This window comes from Notechis scutatus, unplaced genomic scaffold, assembly GCF_049901735.1.
Source record: "Notechis scutatus isolate UNSWTSFEM ecotype Mainland unplaced genomic scaffold, rNotScu1.2 NSCUCTG87, whole genome shotgun sequence".
Classification (NCBI taxonomy): Eukaryota; Metazoa; Chordata; class Lepidosauria; order Squamata; family Elapidae; genus Notechis; species Notechis scutatus.
This window is the reverse complement of record NW_028263131.1, coordinates 1-22,169: the sequence shown is the minus strand read 5'-3', so window position 1 is coordinate 22,169 and position 22,169 is coordinate 1. Positions and strand designations below refer to the sequence as shown.

At 38.8% G+C, this 22,169-nt stretch overlaps 1 pseudogene; it reads right to left on the bottom strand.

Moving 5' to 3' along the window:
- Positions 1 to 3,455: 3,455 nt before the first annotated feature.
- Positions 3,456 to 12,978, bottom strand: LOC113428876 (vomeronasal type-2 receptor 26-like; annotated as a pseudogene).
- Positions 12,979 to 22,169: the final 9,191 nt, after the last annotated feature.

Below are 22,169 nucleotides of genomic sequence, written 5' to 3'. Positions count from 1 at the left end.
AGACCGATGTATTGTATGCTCTAGTTCATAGTGTGATATTACCAGAGAAAAAACTATGTAGGATTAGGTTAACAACTCTTAATGCCTTTTTGGCTATGTAGTTACAGTGGGTTCTAGCACTTAGATCATTTGAGATGAGTACTCCAAGGTCCTCGACAAAGTTTTTGTCATCAACAAGGTCTTGACTATTCAGCTTGTATTTTATTTTTTTATTTTTTGCCAATATGTAAGATAGAACATTTATTTGTTGAGATTTGAAGTTGCCATTTGTTTGAACATTCTGACACATAGTTGAGGTCTTTTTGAAGGGTAGCAGCATTGTCAGTGGTGTTGAATAGCTTTACATCATCAGCGAAAAGAACACAGTTGCTCTTAATATAATCACAGAGGTCATTTATGTAGAGTGTGAAGAGAGTTGGTCCTAGAACACTGCCTTGGGGGACACCACTGTTGATGGGTACAGGATTTGACAGGACACTCCCAATTTTGACCATTTGTTGCCTGTTTGACAGGAATGCTTCTATCCAGTTATGCAGGTATCCAGAGATACCATAAGACCTTAGTTTTAGTAGTTGTTTGTCATGTACCACTGAATCAAAGGCTTTACAGAAGTCTATGTAAATTGTGTCAATTGCTTTGCCCTGATCAAGTTGTGTAGTCCATATATTTTTACAGTGCAAGAGTTACAGATTACAGGACAGTTTCCTTCTGAAACCAAACTGTTTATTAGAGAGTAGGTTGTTTGTCTCTAAGTGGAGGATGATGGATTGGTTAATAATTGATTCCATGACTTTACAGGTAACACAGCATAAAGAGATTGGTCTGTAATTTTCAAGGAGGCTGGTGTCTCCCTTTTTGAAGATGGGAATGACTGTGGCTAGTTACCATAGATTTGGCAAGGAGCTGGTCCTGAAAGATTTTTCAAAGATTATGCTTAGAGGTTCAGCTATGGAAGTGGATAGCTTTTTAAAGAAGTAGGCGCAAACTCCATCCGGTCCAATAGATACAGATGGTTTTAGATTGTGTAGTGCTTTTTCAACATTGTCTTCTGTAAAATCAATATGTATTAGATCATTGTAGTTGTCTGTGGTTCGACTAGGAAATATTGGGCATGATCCATTGCTGTTTACAAATATATACTAATATGCACTAGCCATTTCTATAAGAGCAATCTTACCTGATCCGCAAAGCCTAAACTCAAAATGAAAATTATTTCTGAGCAGAGAAGTTTGCATAAGTGGAGCTAAATAGAAGAGCAAAACCAAATAAGCATCAATTACCTTGTTAAATGATCTTGGCCATATGATGGTACTTTGGTTGATGGAGACCTTGACTTTGGAGAAACTCTCTTTCTGCACTCCCAATTTTCAACCCAGCAGCGGACTTGTTGGAAAACATTCTCCAGTGCAGGCTATCAAAGTCAGCAAAGGGAACCCCATTTCCATCCAAATAAACTCCATCCCTGGAAAGATTTTGAAGCTGGAAATTTCTCATGAACCAGTGAAGCTGCAAATACATAGAACACTATATGCAGCTTTCACATTACAATTTGAGCCTTGGTTTTATTTTATTTTTTATAGATATTATTCTAGATTGGAAGTACTCTGAATAATTCAGTTTCTTCAGCTCAGCACTTCTGTCTGAAAGAAGATGATTCAGTATTTTATGGGAAGCTTATCTCCCTCTTCCTCTAGGAAACACCAGATATTCTTCAGACATGCCTTCCAGTTTCTTGAAGAAATCATTATATTGTTCCTACCAATCCATAGTTCAGCATCATAATTTTGAAAAATGAAATTACATAAAGCTGAAATTTCAAATAGAGGTTTTTCCTGTGATACTGCATAAAACTTTCTTAAATTCTTATGTCTTTCTTTTTCTTTAAAGAAAAACCCTGAGTGTTTGTGTGTGTACTGCTCAGACAACAGGAAATCCTAACTCTATTTCCTACTGTCTGAAAGGGTTCCTTTCTGGGGAATCCAACCCAACTGTGAATGGGCTAGTGGTAGAAGTGGTATTCAGCTGGTTCTGGCCAGTTCTGGAGAACTGGAAGCAGAAATTTTCAGTAGTTTGGAGAACCAGCAAATACCACCTCTGACTGGCCCTGCCACCATCTATTCTTTGCCTTCTGAGTCCCAGCTGATCATATTTTTACTCTATCCAACAAGAAGAACCATAAACAAGGTGAAAAGTATTTTTGAGGAGGGTTGTGATGACCCAGGGTGGGATACAAAATAAACACAGTCATGAAAACAGGTGACGCCCCTTTTATTCCTTCACTTTGCTTCAAAGCTCCAAATATCCTTGACTGGAGACAAAAAACTCCCCCACAAGCAGTTACAAAAAGGAGGAAATGCCGTTTAAACTAAAAATGCCTATAAATTATAAAGAGTAAAAACAACACAAACCACACTGAAGCAGTTAAGGGAATCAGGCAAGATAAGGCTTGAAGATGTCCACAGATATCGGAACACACATTGGGAAGGACACCAAACTCAGAGAGGAACGATAGACTAGAGATATTTCCACGCTTTGTTTCCAGCACTGGCCCATACACATGTCCATCCTTTTAACCAGTTCTCACAGCTGCAGCCCATGAAGAGGTTCAAGGTCCTTTCCTCCCCTGTAGACCACGCCATCCACATCTCTTCCTTATTCTCTCCTCCCTGCGTGCCCTAGGATGGAGAGGGGAAGGGCCTGGGTCTTCCTCTGACTGGTCAGCCAGCCTCTGCCCTTCCTCAGCCTCCTCCACAACCTCTGGAGCCACACTTCCACTTCCTGTCACCTGTTCCTCCTCTCCCTCAGAGTCAGTCTCCAATAGGGGCATGACAGGGGGTGTTAATTATTTGATAAGGTACAGAACAAACGATATAAAAATTTGGTATATATTATACATCAAAAAGCAACCAGAGAAAGAATAAAATACATTGATTACACATAAGAATTGAACAATAGAAAATATTCAACAGGGGGAAATTTATGGGTCACACCTCACCCTTTCCTAGCTGAGTAACCATCTTACTTAAAATTTGCAATTTTACTGAAGAACTTTTAAAATACTCTGTCTTTGGTTTAGAGGCTGAAAAGATTAGTTCTCACATATGAAAAGAAATGGTCTCGACTCAGGAAAAAAAATCCTTTCTTAAATTAGAAAAGAGACCTATACTGCTGTGCTAAATTGCTAAAATATCCTTACTTAAAGGCTAATAATGAATCCTAAAATCTGAGTAATAGTTATCAGATGTACAAAGATAAAAAGATGGGATAACTCCAGAACATCTATCAGAATAACTTTTCTACTTCACTTTTCAAATCCAGTTGCTCCTTTTTATTCAGAGGTGGCCTCGATACAATGATGTAACACTTTTTGTGTGTGCATTTTTTAAGGAACTTTAAGATAACAAATTATCATCCTGGCCTTTGGGGAATAGATATACCAAAAGTTAATTTCTATTTTATTTTGACATCACATGTTCTTTGGTGTTCAGATCAGGTCTCAAAAAAATAATGTAGCCCTTCAGAATGAAGATGCAGCCCAGCAACCCAGTACTGGAGACTAAAATGGAGAAGACCTGCACAGCCACCATGTATTTTCCCCTAGTGCTCAGGTAGGTGGGCACAAAGGATATCCAGACACTGCAGAAGACCAGCATGCTGAAGGTGGTCACCTTCAATGAAGCTTGGCTTCATTGAAGGCCCCAGGCAGATTCCTGGCCAGGAAAGCCACAGTGAAGCAGATGACAGCCAGAAAACCCATGTAGTCAAGGGCAGAGTAAAACAGGGTGACAGACCCTTCATTGCATTGCAACATAATTTCTCCATACTGGGAATACATGTCAGAGTCAGGGAATGGGGGAGAAGTACCCAACCAGATGCTACAAATGACAACTTGGACAGCAGAGCAACAAAAGATGATAGAATTGGCCAAGCTTTTACCCAGCCACCTCTGAATATTATTCCCTGGTTTAGTGGCCAAGAAGGCTAACACTACTGTGATTGTTTTGGCCAAGACTGAAGAAATGGCAACTGAGAAGATGATGCCGAAGGCTGTTTGTCGGAGAAAGCAGGTTTGTTTGTTTGGCCGACCAATGAAGAGGAGGGAGATCAAAAAGGAAAGCAGAAGGGAGAGGAGAAGGATGTAGGAGAGGTCCCGATTGTTGGCTTTGACAATTGGAGTTTCCAGAAATTTAATGAAGATTATCAAAACAAAGCCAGTGATTAAAAACATGAATAAGGCAATAGAAGCCAGGATGATTGCCAGAGTTTCTTTATCAGAAAAATGGCTACTAGTCTTGGGAATACAGTGAACTCATCTGATGTTTGGATATTGATCTCCTTGACATTTGGTGGATTTTTGTGCATCTGAAAAGAAAAAGAGTAAGATTTCCCATTATGTACTGTAATCAGATCCATTGATTGAGTCAAATTATTGATGTTGCTGATTGTGTGTGGATGAAATTAATATACTTCATTTCACTCCAGTTAGAAGAGAAAAATTAATTTCCTCTTCCTTTCTTAATTTAATTTTTCTTTTCTTTCTTCTTATGTTTTAATATCACCCTTTCATTAATGAACTTGTAGGAAGGAAGGAGGGAGGGAGGGAAGGAAGGAAGTAATCATTTTATCATTCCACTGCTGAATCTTTTGAAAGTAAATAAATAATCTTACTGTAAGCCACTCATAGCTGCCTTGATCTGCGAGATGGGTGCCAAATAAATCAAAGATAACTTCTTATACTTTAATATGAAATAAATGTACACAATAAATTAATAAATAAATTAATAAATAGCCTATCAATATGCCCTTTTATGGAAAAATGCTGTTCTCAAATGTCAGCTTCTTTCTCCAATGCCACCCACCTTCCATGGTGGAGATGGTTCCTACTGCACAAGGATGACAGTTGTAGCAGCAAATGGGCTTCCCTTCTTGAGCCACCTTCATGAATCCAGGATGGCAGCTTTCCACACACTTGGAAGGAGGCAGGGGCTGAACAGAGACAACATCCAGAAAACGAGTCATGAATTAACCTCAAGAATGGAGGCAAAAGAGCAAAGGGTTTGAAATGTGTAGTTTTAATTTTGCTACTTATTTTTTTTAAAAAAATTTTTTTTGGGGGGGGGGGGGGCTCATCAAATTGATTTGGCTGAATGTTGCTTCCAACTTTATCTCCCTCTTTGATATTTATGCACTATTTTTTGGGTTTAAGATCTAAATTTAATTACTAAACTATTTAAAAGAAGGTCAGATGGACTCTCTAATTTGTGAAATGAATTATGGATGGATCACATCTACATCACTTTCTATGGGAGTAAAGTTTTCTCTTTCCCTTTCCCTTTCCCTTTCCCTTTCCCTTTCCCTTTCCTTCCTTCCTTTCTTCTTTCCTTCCTTCCTTCCTTCCTTCCTTCCTTCCTTCCTTCCTTCCTTCCTTCCTTCCTTCCTTCTTTCCTTCTGACTTATCCAACCTTTCACCTTATTATCCACAGCTTTGGGTGGCTCACAACAACAGTAAAAACAAGCAACAATTAAAAACAACCAATATTAGGGAATGGGGGAGATCAGTTGTATTTTCCTTGAATAATGAAGGACACAGTTCTTTTTTGACATCTGAATATCAAACCAAATAAGCTACTGCCTCTCTTAGAGAACTGAAGTGACATCTCAAACCTATCCCTGCCCCAACACTGCAATTCTCTTGGTAAGAGCTTCAGAAAGAGTGAAATGTTGTCCTTTTCCTACCTTGTTCAGCACTTCCATCTCTTCCATAGATTTCTGGTTGATTATAAAATTGAAATCCAGGTATCCGTTTTTCTAGATGTCCACATTTCACTCTGCTTACAGATATATTGGATAAAATTGCCCAATTCACAATATCCAGGTCTGCTATCAGTTCTCCATTTTCATTCAGGTACACCCCTTCTATGGAATTATTGTAGAACTGAGAGTTTCGAAAGGAAGAATGAAGCTGGATGGAAAACAAAATAAGTACATTTAAACAGGATTAAAAAAAAACTACAGTAAGATAGTTTGTGCTGTGGGTGAACTGACATACAAAGTGAAAGTTTCAGATTTATTTCTGAAGGTGCCCTGATGGCACAGGGGTTTGAATGCAGTATTGCAAGCAAACTCTGCCTACAGCCCAGAGTTCAATCCTGATGGGGCTCAAAGTTGACTCAGCCTTCCTTTTAAGAAGAGATTGGACAATTATTTGTCTGAAATGTTATGGGTTTTTCTGCTTGAGAAGGGGGTTAGACTATAAGACCTCCAATGTCCCTTCCAATTATGTTATTCTGAATTCTGTTCTTCTGTTATTCCATCTTTCTTAGGTCAGTAAAATGAGGACCCAAATTGTTGGGAGTGATATGCTGACATTGTAAACTGATCAGAGAGTACTGTAAAGCACTATGGACTGGTATATAAGTCTAAGTGCTACGGTTATTGCTATTTCCCAAGTTGTTTGTAGACAATCTATAAACATTTACATTCTAATATTTAGCAATGTCAAGCATAGTTATATATAAATTGAACAAACACTAAGATAAATGTCATGCCCCTGGTGGAGACTGACTCTGAGGGAGAGGAGGAACAGCCAACAGGGAGTGGAAGTGTGGTTCCAGAGGTTGTGGAGGAGGCTGGGGAAGGGCAGAGGCCGGCTGAGCAGTCAAAGGAGGACCCAGGCCCATCCCCTCTCCATCCTAGGGCACACAGGGAGGAGAGGATAAGGGAAAGACATGGTCTACTCAGGAGGAGAGGGCCTTGATTTTCTTCGTGGAATGCATAAGAGTTCAGACCTGCATGCTAGCAAACACTGGAAACAAAGAGTGTTTTATTCCTGGATGAGGCTTATCTTGGTTGGCATTCTTCCAACGGACTGTACCTGGTTATTATTTATTTATTTATTTATTTATTTTTTATTTATTTGATTTGCCAATTGTTTACAAGATAATAAGTATAAGTGTATACATAGTTGTGAATACATGAAATGGGTACATATAAGAAAAATAAAAGAATAAGAGAAACAATAGGACAGGGACGGTAGGCACGTTGGTGCGCTTATGCACGCCCCCTACAGACCTCTTAGGAAAGGGGTGAGGTCAATAGTAGACAGTCTAAGGTTAAAGTTTTTGGGGTTTGGGGAAGAGACTACAGAGTCGGGTAGAGTATTCCAGACATTGACCACTCTATTGTCTTCTTGAAGTTTGTAATTAATTATCCTGGTCTGTCGTGGAACTTTCTTCAGTGCGATTTGTTTTTGGTTTTTTATTGCTTTGTTATCTGGTCTCAGAGTTTGGACTGTATTTCTTTCTTTTGGAATGTTATTTTGGAAAGAGTTTAATCTCCAACTGTGAACAATTGAACAGTGAAGCCAAGTTGAAGGCATTAAAAGAAGTTTATTTACGTTTTGGTTTTTGTTATGTTTGTATTACACTCTGGGTCATCACAATAAAGATCAAGGTTCACCTCACACATATGTGCTAGTCGTTTCCAGCTCAAGGGGGCGGTGCTCATCTCCGTTACAAAACCAAAGAGCCAGCACTGTCTGAAGATGTCTCCGTGGTCATGTGGCCAGCATGATTAAATGTCGAAAGCACATGGAACACTGTTACCTTCCCACCAAAGTGGTCCCTATTTTTCTACTTGCATTTTTACATGCTTTTGAACTGCTAGGTTGGCAGAAGCTGAGACAAGTAACGGGAGCCCACTCCATTATGCGTCACTAGAGATTCAAACTGCCAAACTGCCGACCTTTCTGATCGATAAGCTCAGCTTCTTCGCCATTGAGCCACTGCGTCCCCAACACTAAGGAGACTCATTTGATCAAGCTTTCAAGATTCTGTTCATATGCCTTATAAAGTAGCATTTCTGGAATCGATGCTGATTTTTGCCTGTCTTCCTTCAAAGGGACGGGCTGCAATATTGAAAGCCTCTCCAAGTTTTGTTCTCCCTTAACTTATATTAAAACAAAATCAAGTGTAAAGATATTAAAATATTATATTTGAAAAGTACTTTAAACAGAAAACAAGTTGCCAGTCAAGTGGAATGAATGGTGGTAATGCAAAGGTGGAAAAGAACAGAATGTTTAAAGTCAATATTCCTTTTGTACCAAGACTCAACTAACTTTTCAAAATAGCTTTTCAGCTCTGACAATTATAAAATGGATTCATATCTGCAAGACAGACATGCACAAAAGAAATAATAATAAAAAATATACCTGCCAAGCCTTCAGCCTTGGAGTTTCCCTGTTCTTACCATCTTTATTCCTTGTCCTCTTAGAGCTGGATATAATGACTGTATGTAAAGCCTGTGCCACAGCCCAGATTGTGTTGTAAGTGAAGTAGTTGTCTATTGATAAGATACGATCCATCGCCTCTTGGGGCAGAGACTCCAGTTCTTCTCTTTCCCTGCACCATCTCCAGAGTTTCACTGAAAAAGGATCCTTGGGGTAAGAACACAGAAAGGATCTTTCTGAGAAGTCTTGCATTGTGGAATAAAAATGATGAGACATCGCATAGTTTGCTGTTTGCTTTGTTTTCATAAGAAAGGAAAAAGTGCTATGGAGGCTTTCAGTCTTGTCCTGATTTAGTTCAGTGAGAGTTGTAACCTCCATCAAATATAGGTGTAAGTCCCATAGTACACTTGTCATCAGCACCTTGCCTGTAACAGGTTTCTTAAAACGCTCAACAGCTTTGTGTATAATTATCATCCTAATGCCTATGTCTGCACCATAGAGGAAGACATTAACTTGTCTCCAATTGCTGTAGGCATCAGAAAGACTGAAGTGTTTAGCTCTGGAAAAGGTTTGTGATAAAACTGGACAGATGCCATATTTTATCAGCATGGAGGTCATCGTCCTCATGAATTTCTGCCCCTGGTCGGTGTCCGGAGCAAACAGCCCAACCAAAATCCACCTGAAATGGAGAAGAAGCTTGACCATCCCTGAATACTGGAATCCTTCAGAGGGGAGCATTGGGTAGAAGAAAGGAAAATAGCTTTTATCATTCAGAACCTGAGAAACAAAATTGTAACTGATCTGGAAAAAAAAGAGAGAAAAAAAAGATGACATTTTAGTTGACAATCCAAAGATTCAAAATGGAAAGTAAGAATGCTGGCTTTAATAAAGACTTTGTCCACTCTCTAAAATGAAGGCTCATTTCACACATCATTTCTCCATCTGCTTCTTTAGTGTGAGAATCTACCAATCTCCAAAATTAGAACTTCTCATACTCTGGGTTAGAACTTTGATGGGAGGGACCTATGGTAGAATCTTTGCTCTAATCCCTTTCTCCCATTGGATATTCTGAACTATTTTTTGAACTATTTTTTTGATCTATTAGCATCTGGCAGGTGATACAGTAGGACATTAAAGACAAGGACAAATAGGCTGAAAAATAGTTTCTATCCCAGAGCAGTAACTATATTGAATTCTACTATACAGTGTGATATTAATGTAGTCAGGATTCTGGCAGTTACCCCAATTAAATCATGAGTCTCGAGCCAAACTTCCAAAGCTTCAAAAGGATTTATTGGGAGTTAACATGTCCGGCACTGCCTGGGTGTAGCCAACTCTGAGACACATCATTCATTGTCACCCTTGACCCTGGTTTCCCTCACATCCCCTGGGTGTATCGTAATTCATATTCTCCAATGGGACAAATCCATAGCCAAGAGTCGTCAGTCATGTTCTTTAGTTAGATATTTGCATGATAGAAACTTCAGTCACCCAGTTCCTGTCTTTGAAAAATATTAATCCTTCCCCAACCAACCACCCCCCCCCCCCCCAAACCCCCTCCCCCCCCCCCCCTCATAAAAAAAAAAAAAAAAAAAAAAAAAAAAAAAAAAAAAAAAAAAAAAAAAAAATAAAAATTAAAAAAAAAAAAAAAAAATTTTTTTTTTTATTTTAATTATAAAAATTGTTGTATGAGGTGCAGTGACAATAAATTGCTACTACTGAATTTTCATTTTTAAGGACTAGCATGTGCATGATCAAACTTCGTTCTTCATTTAGAAGAGAAGACCTCTGAAATGTGCATAACTACAACTTTTCTCACTGGCAGACCTGTGGGATTTTGTATGCACTCAACATGGTAGATATCTGGATGGAGACGCCAGTCTCAGATCCTTCCAGAACAGCCACTGTGTTTCTCCGACTCCCACAGCTGTAGTTGGGGACATTGGCCTCCCCATCTGAAAGCAGGTCCAGCAAAGCATCTAAAGTCATTCGTGGAGTGAAATAATTTTCATAAACATTGTAACCCAGAGTGATGTTGGGTAAGAGGTGAGAATCCTGGTTGATCTCCTGGATGGCAAAAAGATATGACAACACTTCCCAGTATTCTGGGTTTGCTTTCCTAGAAATATAAATATATTAGAATGCAATCAATTTAAATAATATTTTATTTAACCTCTTATTTACAAAAATACTTCTAATCCAGCTAGGCTCAAGTGATCTTCTGAATGGATTGTCACATTTAAAAAATATTAAAATAAAACAAAGCAAAAACAATAGACTACACCAGTAAATATTTTTAGATCAGTTTCAAAGGCACATAGCTCCAGTTTATGGCAAAAACTACTTTCTGAAGTTCTTAATATTTAGAGATTTGACTATTATTTTATATTAAAGACAAAATCATTAAATCATAAAGTTGGAAAGAGTCACTCATACCACCAAGTTCACTAACATGCTGTATATACAAATGTAACATACAATGAACAAACCAGAGGTAGTATTCAGCAGGTTCCGATCAGTTCTGGAGAACCGGTAGTGGACATTTTGAGTAGTTCTGGAGAACCAGCAAATACCACCTCTGAGACTGGAGATTTTTCAGTATTCTTCCCCTGCCACATCCACCAAGCCATGCCCACAGAACCGGTAGTAAAAAAAAATTGAATCCCACCACTGTAGCAAACCCCATACAGTATATTATCCGTGTCTGTTGTATTTACATTTGAAGTCTCCTGAGTGGAGATTTAGCTTACATTAAAATCATTATAAGAGTTTTTCTCTTCTGTTCAATTGTGTCCAGTTTTTCAAGAGTTATTTCCCCTTATCTCCTTCGTTAGGCTAAGTGAAAGTGATTTGCCCAATGTCATCTAGCTAGCTTTCTACCTAGAGGTGTGGTAGCACAGTGGTTAGAATGCAGTATTTCAGGCTAACTCTGCCCATTGTCAAGAGTTCAACCCAGACTGACTCAAGGTGGAATCAGCCTTCTATCTTTCCGAGGTTGGTAAAATGAGGACCCAGATTGTTGGGGACAATAGGCTGACTCTGTAAACTGCTTACAGAGGGCTGTAAAGCAATGTGAAATGGTATATAAGCCTAAGGTGCTATTGCTAGTGGTAAGATAGGAGTAGAATCACTGTCTCCTGACTTCTATCTGATGCCTTGCTTACCACTATTGCAAACTGGCTCTCAAGATTATGATAACTGCCATCAATTCAAAATGGGACTGAGAAACATATAGAAATTCAGTGACTAAACAAATTCCTCTGTGCAATCCCTTCATATTATAGTGGATTTGGGTCCTGAAAAAAAGAATTATTTTCAATATAGAGGAAAAATGCATCAGTCCTGCAGGAGCAGGAAAGAGCTACCTCCTTCTTTTTTCTCATCCACAATCTAGCTCTGTTCAGAGGATAAGTATAAAGTATAAACAGGTATAAGTACATACATAATAAATGAGTATGAATAAATGGGAACAGTAGGACAGGGGCGGTAGGCACGCTGGTGTGCTTATGCATGCCCCCACTCTGTTGCTGAAGTCGTATTTTCTGCAGTTGAGTTTGGAGCGGTTTATGTTGAGTTTGTATCTATTGTTTGCCTGTGTGTTATTGTGGTTGAAGTTGAAGAAGTTGTTGACAGGTAGGATGTTGTAGCAGACAATTTTATGTACTATGCTTAGATCAATCCATAGGCAGCATGGTTCTAAGTTATCTAGGTCCAAAATTTCAAGTCTGGTAGCATAAGATATTCTATTGCAAGCAGAGGAGTGGAGTACTCTTCTCATGAAATACCTCTGGGCTCGTTCAATTGTATTAATGTCCGTTATACAGTGTGGATTCCAGAATGTTAAGGAAATTGAGATGCAAACAAAATATAGCCAATGTCAGCAGCTGAAATGCAGTGCTGAAAACCTCACTCACTGGAATGGCTGAGTTGAAGGAGTCGTGTTGAAGCTTAATGGTGGAAACTTAGCCCTGGTTGCAGAGATTATGCTGCCGATAAAAAACTCTCCTGGACTGTTATGGTTGGGTGGGTTCATCCCATCCTGATACTGAGTGGTAAATCATGAGTCTCGAGCCAAACTTCCAAAGCTTCAAAAGGATTTATTGGGAGTTAACATGTCCGGCACTGCCTGGGTGTAGCCAACTCTGAGACACATCATTCATTGTCACCCTTGACCCTGGTTTCCCTCACATCCCCTGGGTGTATCGTAATTCATATTCTCCAATGGGACAAATCCATAGCCAAGAGTCGTCAGTCATGTTCTTTAGTTAGATATTTGCATGATAGAAACTTCAGTCACCCAGTTCCTGTCTTTGAAAAAATTGTTGTATGAGGTGCAGTGACAATAAATTGCTACTACTGAATTTTCATTTTTAAGGACTAGCATGTGCATGATCAAACTTCGTTCTTCATTTAGAAGACCTCTGAAATGTGCATAACTACAACTTTTCTCACTGGCAGACCTGTGGGATTTTGTATGCACTCAACATGGTAGATATCTGGATGGAGACGCCAGTCTCAGATCCTTCCAGAACAGCCACTGTGTTTCTCCGACTCCCACAGCTGTAGTTGGGGACATTGGCCTCCCCATCTGAAAGCAGGTCCAGCAAAGCATCTAAAGTCATTCGTGGAGTGAAATAATTTTCATAAACATTGTAACCCAGAGTGATGTTGGGTAAGAGGTGAGAATCCTGGTTGATCTCCTGGATGGCAAAAGATATGACAACACTTCCCAGTATTCTGGGTTTGCTTTCCTAGAAATATAAATATATTAGAATGCAATCAATTTAAATAATATTTTATTTAACCTCTTATTTACAAAAATACTTCTAATCCAGCTAGGCTCAAGTGATCTTCTGAATGGATTGTCACATTTAAAAATATTAAAATAAAACAAAGCAAAAACAATAGACTACACCAGTAAATATTTTTAGATCAGTTTCAAGGCACATAGCTCCAGTTTATGGCAAAAACTACTTTCTGAAGTTCTTAATATTTAGAGATTTGACTATTATTTTATATTAAAGACAAAATCATTAAATCATAAAGTTGGAAAGAGTCACTCATACCACCAAGTTCACTAACATGCTGTATATACAAATGTAACATACAATGAACAAACCAGAGGTAGTATTCAGCAGGTTCTGATCAGTTCTGGAGAACTGGTAGTGGACATTTGAGTAGTTCTGGAGAACCAGCAAATACCACCTCTGAGACTGGAGATTTTTCAGTATTCTTCCCCTGCCACATCCACCAAGCCATGCCCACAGAACCGGTAGTAAAAAAAATTGAATCCCACCACTGTAGCAAACCCCATACAGTATATTATCCGTGTCTGTTGTATTTACATTTGAAGTCTCCTGAGTGGAGATTTAGCTTACATTAAAATCATTATAAGAGTTTTTCTCTTCTGTTCAATTGTGTCCAGTTTTTCAAGAGTTATTTCCCCTTATCTCCTTCGTTAGGTTAAGTGAAAGTGATTTGCCCAATGTCATCTAGCTAGCTTTCTACCTAGAGGAGTTGGTAGCACAGTGGTTAGAATGCAGTATTTCAGGCTAACTCTGCCCATTGTCAAGAGTTCAACCCAGACTGACTCAAGGTGGAATCAGCCTTCTATCTTTCCGAGGTTGGTAAAATGAGGACCCAGATTGTTGGGGACAATAGGCTGACTCTGTAAACTGCTTACAGAGGGCTGTAAAGCAATGTGAAATGGTATATAAGCCTAAGGTGCTATTGCTAGTGGTAAGATAGGGTAGAATCACTGTCTCCTGACTTCTATCTGATGCCTTGCTTACCACTATTGCAAACTGGCTCTCAAGATTATGATAACTGCCATCAATTCAAAATGGGACTGAGAAACATATAGAAATTCAGTGACTAAACAAATTCCTCTGTGCAATCCCTTCATATTATAGTGGATTTGGGTCCTGAAAAAGAATTATTTTCAATATAGAGGAAAAATGCATCAGTCCTGCAGGAGCAGGAAAGAGCTACCTCCTTCTTTTTCTCATCCACAATCTAGCTCTGTTCAGAGGATAAGTATAAAGTATAAACAGGTATAAGTACATACATAATAAATGAGTATGAATAAATGGGAACAGTAGGACAGGGGCGGTAGGCACGCTGGTGTGCTTATGCATGCCCCCACTCTGTTGCTGAAGTCGTATTTTCTGCAGTTGAGTTTGGAGCGGTTTATGTTGAGTTTGTATCTATTGTTTGCCTGTGTGTTATTGTGGTTGAAGTTGAAGAAGTTGTTGACAGGTAGGATGTTGTAGCAGACAATTTTATGTACTATGCTTAGATCAATCCATAGGCAGCATGGTTCTAAGTTATCTAGGTCCAAAATTTCAAGTCTGGTAGCATAAGATATTCTATTGCAAGCAGAGGAGTGGAGTGCTCTTCTCATGAAATACCTCTGGGCTCGTTCAATTGTATTAATGTCAGTTATACAGTGTGGATTCCAGAATGTTAAGGAAATTGAGATGCAAACAAAATATAGCCAATGTCAGCAGCTGAAATGCAGTGCTGAAAACCTCACTCACTGGAATGGCTGAGTTGAAGGAGTCGTGTTGAAGCTTAATGGTGGAAACTTAGCCCTGGTTGCAGAGATTATGCTGCCGATAAAAAACTCTCCTGGACTGTTATGGTTGGGTGGGTTCATCCCATCCTGATACTGAGTTGGGAGACATTGGATTTTTTTTTTTTTATTTTTTTTTAAAACAAGTTTTATTAATTTTTAAAACACACAAATTATCATTATTCATTACATGTTTAAACCTTTTTCCATTGTAAATTTAACAAGTCAGATAAATTATGATTCTGTTTTAAACCATTTCCATATAATATACCAAAACCTCTTATTCAATTTCTCTTTACTTCTCTTTACTCTTATTCAATATCATTATTATTATTTCATCTGATTCTTTCTGACTTAGTTACCATTATTCTCATTCTATATTTCTACAAGTTTTTACCAATTCTCCCCCAAAAGACATATACACACAACACACAAAACATAAAAAAATCTTTTGGAAAGTAACTTGGACCCAGGTGTCTCTCTCTTCATGGACTTCAATTATATTCATGCTCATCTTACATATCATTACTTATTTTATTTACCATTCTAAGCCTTCTATATTAACTTCTCCACATATTTCACACTTCTTAATTCTACCTTAATTAATCATCTTAGTTTAAATCATTATATTTGTATCTTTTGTCCATTTTTTATCATCCCTTTGTCTCATCCCTTATGAAAAAAAAGAAAATCAGTTTCTCCTGAAATCATTAATCAGAGTATGATGCCTTTCTATCTCCCCCTAAGTTAATCAAATTAATCTTTAAAATAATATCTAATACCCAATCAGATTTTGCTTGGTACATTCTATCTAACTAATACATCCAACACAATTAAGTGCATAATTAGACAATAAATCCAAATATTAAAAGAAATACTATAATAAAAATTTTATAATAACATCAATACCATAATTTTATTAAACTCTTTAATTAAAACAATATTCTAAACCTCTCCTATTATTAAGTTTAAAGCCAATCATTTTTAAACATTTTAACATTTTAATCTCTTATCAACTCTTAAACCATTGCAATACTACCATCTCATCTTATGTACCTTGCAAAATCTTTTTTTTTAAAAAAAATTATACTTTATCCATTATCCATAAAAATTCCTTTTTTCCATTTAATTTCAAAACATTGTAGCTTTTCTCCACCTTTTCCCTTTCTTTCTTCCCCCAACAAACCTTTCTACCCCCTTCTTCTAGCCTCTGCCTTACCGGCTTCCCTTCTCTGTCGTATTTCTTTTCCCCTTTGTTTACAATCATCATATTGGTTTTGCACTTTATTTTTCCCTTTCTTAAATGTTTTTTTAGATCTTAAGTCCTTAAGTCCTTTAGTTTTCTTCTTTTCTCTTCTTTTCTTTTCTTTCTCTCTTCCTTTTTCTGGATCAAATTCTGAGATTCATTAAAGATGGCTCCTTCCTTTCTTTCTTGTTCCTCTGCTGTCTTCATCTGTTGTAATTTTTGTTGATAATTAGTAAGCGCCATTTCTAAGAAAAGGAAAGCTTCTTCCACACCATCTTTACCATTTTTTTTGCTTGTTCATATTCTTTTCTTAGTTCCTCAACAGAAAGAGCCATTATAAATCTTTTCTTTTCTTTTCTCCTTCTTTCTTCTTACAACAACCAGAATATTCAAAAGAAAATAAAAAAAGATAAAACAGTCCCAAAGTTATCAATCAGTCCAAACCAAGGCAGAGTTCTCACTTTCTCCTTCTGGGGTAATATCAATCAAAGAGAAAGAAAGTCCAAATCTGTTTAAAATCTTATTACAATATATTCTAGTCTTCAAATCCTTAAGGCATCTGCTCCAACAAAATCTTAGCATACAAATATTTTCTTTTTAATCCTCTCTCTTCCACTCATCGCTTAAAACCAATTTCCACCTAAAAAATAGGTTTCTTAATATCCAGTTATTTATTCCGTAGGAAAAGAGGAAAGCTATCCTTTCAGCACCTTCAAGCAGCAGGTATTATTCAGAAAGTCATACTTTTCAGAATTTTATTAAATATGTCTTAGAGTCCTAGGAGCCAAGAAAAACTTTCTCCTCTCAATCACTTTCTCCACTTCCTCCTGCGCATTCTTACCCGGCTGCCAGCTTCTTTGTGGCGGCCATTACGGACCGCCGCTGCACCGCTCCTGGGAAAAGGGGTTCTGCCGGCCAGGGAGGGTCTGCAACACCCCAGTCCCTTCTCCGGATCCCCCACCTACCTTCAGCTGCCCCTGCAGGGCAGCTTTAGCTCCCGTACCCGTGTGGGTGGAGCCCCAAAACGCAGCTAGCGGGCGGGATCGCGCGCAGTTCGCAAATCCTGCCGCTCGCGGCGGCCGACAAACTGAGTTGGGAGACATTGGATTTTGAGTGTCCCACAGACGACCTGGGGCCAAAAAAGCAGCACAAGGAGGAGCAAAAGCAGTAACATGATTTGTATTCCTGACTGAGCTTCCTCCACTGTGCTCGCCTTGAATGACAGTCTAGAGGAAGAGGTGGAAGAAAACAAAGGCTTTTTCCGAGACAGAACTTTTAACACAAACGTAGTCCAGCCATGTTTTACATCTCAAAGAGAAGGGACTAACTGCAGCTCCTGAGTGCTCTAAAAGAGCCACCCCGCCAGCTCTCTCTTTCTCCAGACCCATTTATGCACCGTGTCTTTCCAATGCCACAAGCGCAGTCAACAAAGCTTTTTAGTGTATTGTTATTGAGATGAATACATATTGTTGACATCTTGCTCTCAAATCTTCTAAAAGGGTACAGAAAAATCTCTGGAGATTTTTGGCGCAAGAGGACACGTAAATCACTATGATTTGAAGAAGGGCAAATTGATTTCAGTTGAAAGCATTATTTGAACTCAGCCTTGCCTTGTGACTAAATGGGAGATCTAAATTTGATTGATTGTGGCCATATTGAACAAACATGGTTTAACAAACCACTGTTTAATATGATATATAGCCTGAAGCCCAGGAATTTCCAGACTATCTTTTCTTGACATATTTTTTATTCCCCCCCCCCCAAAAAAATGTGGGAGAGATGGAATGCAAAGCCCCTCCCCACCTCTGAGGCCACATAAAACTTCTTGCATTGCACCATCTCAGTGGCTGCTGAGTCCTTTATCTTTAGTTCTCTCTGTGTTGTTGCAGCCATTTTGTTTTTAAGGTTTCCTCCTGACTGTATATCCAAGTTATACCTCCTTTTCAACATACTTTTCAAGTCCCTTTTTCCTTTTACTGTTACCTTTTGTTTTTGCATCCTTGGGTGGTTTAAAGGATTTTTAAACATACTCCAACCTTTCTCATAGTTGTGTAACTTGCAAATTTTGGACAAAAGGTTATGAAGGATTTATTCTCCACTTCTTTCTTTCTTTTTTTAATGAAAATCACCATGGGACCATGAAACTGAGTAGTCTATAACAGAGTGTCAGGATTCCAGCAGCTACCCCCATTTAAATCATGAGTCTTCAGCCAAACTCACAACAGTTCAAAAGGATTTATTGGGAGTTAAAATGTCCGGCACTGTCTGGGTGTAGCTGACTCTGAGACACACAATTCTGTCAGCGTTCCAGGGAAAATCCATTCCTATCAGTAACTCCAAGACACACGTCATCTCAAAGTACTTTTATTAGAATAGCACCTGGCACATACTGTGGAAATCCAGAATTAAATCTTCCCGGCTTCTCCACAAAGTCCCAACCTACAAACCACCCCTTTTTCCTCATCACCACATCACATGAACCAATCCCAAAGTAAGTTCTAATTCTTTCTGCACCACATTCTGTAACCTTGAACTATCAAAATAATATATTTTGTCTACTAATAGCTACTCAATTAACATCACCACCCTCCCACTTTCTCCAATTATGTGGCAGCGATGAATTCCATAGCTGACAAATTCATTGTTGCCCTTGACCCTGGTTTCCACCCCACCCCTGGGTGTATCATAATTCATATTCTCCAATGGAACATATCCAGAGCCCAGAATCACCAATCATGCTCTCCAGTTAGAATTTTGCACGGCAGAAACTTTGGTCACCTAGTTACTATCTTCGACAACATTTATGGAATGCAGTTTTGGTTTGTAAATGGATGCACTGCTCCACCCTCCCTTTCTGTTGGCAACTCTAAAAAGACCATATAAATATTTTATGAGTTGACATAGAGGTGGTATTCAACCAGTTCTGACAGGTTCTGGGGAACCGGTAGCGAAAATTTTGAGTAGTTTGGAGAACTGGTCAATACCACCTCTAGTTGGCCCTGCCTCCATCTATTCGTTGCCTCCCGAGTCCCAGCTGATCAGAATCCCAGCTGATCAGCTGAGTCTTCTTTTGTTGCCCCGCAGAGGAGAACGGAGCTGGAAAGCAGGTTAGTGGGGTGTTAGAGGGAATGGAGTTAGAGGGAATGGAGATTTTACAGTATCCTTCCCCTGTCACGCCCACCAAGCTACGCCCACAGAACTGGTAATAAAAATGTTTGAATACCACCACTGGTCTATAAGGGATCATATCAATCAATTAATTAATCAATCAATGCTCCTCTAATATGAGGAGTGTGAAGTAGGACTGGACTGTTGGTTTTCTTCATTCTTGGGTAGTATTTACAGGACACCCTATAACAGGACAATATAGAGACTTTGCAGTGTGTTCATTGCAAATGAATGGTATTCTGGAATATAGATGCCTGTTGTGACTCCGGGATTTGAATCTGTTCCGTTGGCAGATGTGAGCTCGAGTGAAGAGAATCTGGCAGTGGAATTTGAGCCTGCATTGCTGAGTGACTTTGAGGATAACCAGGATGAGGAAGTGGACTTGGCTATGAGAGACGAACCTAATTTATTAGAGCTCTCAGAGTCTTCTATCTCCTCCAATTCTCCCTCTCTAATTATGCAGCAACCGATGGCAGATAATAGGGAAAATGGGCGAGAGGTTTCAGGAGAGGAGGAGGGATTTGAGAGATCCTGGCTTGATGTGAAAAATAGACGGAGATTGAGACGTCAATCTCAATTGGGAAGGAGGTGTCGAGCCGATGATTAATTGATGAGACTAACACGCCCCCTTAGGGGATAAAAGGAAACGGATTGGTTTGAGAAATTTGCCAGAAGCAAAGTGTCTTTTTAGAGCGAAAGTCTTGTGAAGATTCTCTGAGGCATTGTGATTTATAGGCACTTCAGGTTTGCCAAACAGATAATGGATTTACTGCTGAGGACTGAAAAAACTTCAACAGTTATCTTGTTTGGGGTTTGTTTTTTGCCTGCTTATGTTTTTGGAACTTCAGAATTGTGATTGCTCACCTGTGGATACGAGTGAGGCATAACAGATGCCACCATTTGTGAGTGAGATCCATGTCCATCCTGGTTGCTAAAGGCCACCCAGAAGGTGGCAAGTGGTGTGTCCAAGCGTTGATAACTTTATCCTTGCTGAAGGGGATGTCCCCATCCTGTTTTAAAGGGGCACTCATCAAGAATCCATTACTTGACCTACCATCCTGGACAATTTTCATCCAGTCTCTCCATATTTATTTTATTTATTTATTTATTTATTTATTTATTTGATTTGCCAATTGTTTACAAGATAATAAGTATAAGTGTATACATAGTTGTGAATACATGAAATGGGTACATATAAGAAAAATAAAAGAAGAATAAGAGAAACAATAGGACAGGGACGGTAGGCACGTTGGTGCGCTTATGCACGCCCCCTACAGACCCCTTAGGAAAGGGGTGAGGTCAATAGTAGACAGTCTAAAGTTTTTGGAGTTTGGGGAAGAAACTACAGAGTCGGGTAGAGTATTCCAGACATTGACCACTCTATTGCTGAAGTCGTATTTCCTGCAATCAAGTTTGGTGCGGTTAACTTTGAGTTTGTATCTATTGTGTGCTCTTGTGTTGTTATGGTTGAAGCTGAAGTATTCATTGACAGGTAGGACATTGCAATGTATGATTTTATATACCATGCTTAAATCAGACCGAAGACGGCGTAATTCAAGGTTTTCTAGTTCTAGAATTTCAAGTCTGGTGGCATAAGGTATTCTACAACGAGTAGAGGAGTGGAGAACTCTTCTTGTGAAATATTTCTGGACTTTCTCAATTGTGCTAATATCAGATACGTAATGTGGGTTCCAGACTGATGAACTGTATTCGAGTATTGGTCTAGCAAATGTTTTGTATGCTCTGGTTAGTAGTGTGATATTACCAGAGAAAAAGCTACGTAGGATTAGGTTAACAACTCTTAATGCCTTTTTGGCTATGTAGTTGCAGTGGGCTCTAGCACTTAGATCATTAGAGGTGAGTATTCCAAGGTCCTTTATAGAGCTTGGGTCATCAACAAGATCTTGACTATTCAGCTTGTATTTTATTTTCTGATTTTTTTTTGCCAATATGTAAGACAGAGCATTTATTTGTTGAGATTTGTAGTTGCCATTTGTTTGACCATTCTGATACATAGTCAAGATCTTTTTGTAGAGTAGCAGTATTGTCTGTGGTATTGAACAGCTTTACATCATCAGCTAAAAGAACGCAATTGCTCTTAATATGATCACAGAGGTCATTTATGTAGAGTATGAAGAGAGTTGGTCCTAGAACACTGCCTTGGGGGACACCACTATTGACAGGTACAGAATTTGATAGGACGCTCCCGATTTTGACCATTTGTTGTCTGTTTGCCAGGAATGCTTCTATCCAGTTATTCAGTTGTCCAGAGATACCATAGGATTTTATTTTTAGGAGTAGTTTGTCGTGTACCACTGAATCAAAGGCTTTACAGAAGTCTATGTAGATTGCGTCTATTGCTTTGCCCTGGTCAAGTTGTGTCAGTCCATATGTTTTTACAGTGTAAGAGTTGCAGATTACAGGATAGTTTTTCTGAAACCAAATTGTTTATTGAGAGTAGGTTGTTTGTCTCTAAGTGGAGGATGATGGATTGGTTAATAATTGATTCCATGACTTTACAGGTGACGACAGCATAAGGAGATTGGTCTGTAATTTTCAACTAGGCTTGGTGTCTCCCTTTTTGAAGATGGGGATGACTGTGGCTTGTTACCATAGGTTAGGCAAGGAGCTGGTCCTGAAAGATTTTTCAAAGATTATGCTTAGAGGTTTGGCTATGGCAGTGGATAGCTTTTTCCATCCGGTCCAATAGATACAGATGGTTTTAGATTGGTGCACATATTCCATCTGGTCCAATAGATAGTAGATGGTTTTAGAAATATTGGGCATGATCCATTGCTTTTACAACAATATGCACTCTTTCTATAAAACCTGATCCATTAGATCAAAATGTTGTTATCTGTGGTACGAAGAGCAAAACCAAATAAGGAAATACTGTTAAATGATCTTGGCCATGATCCATTGCTTGACTTTGGAGAAACTCTTACAAATACTTG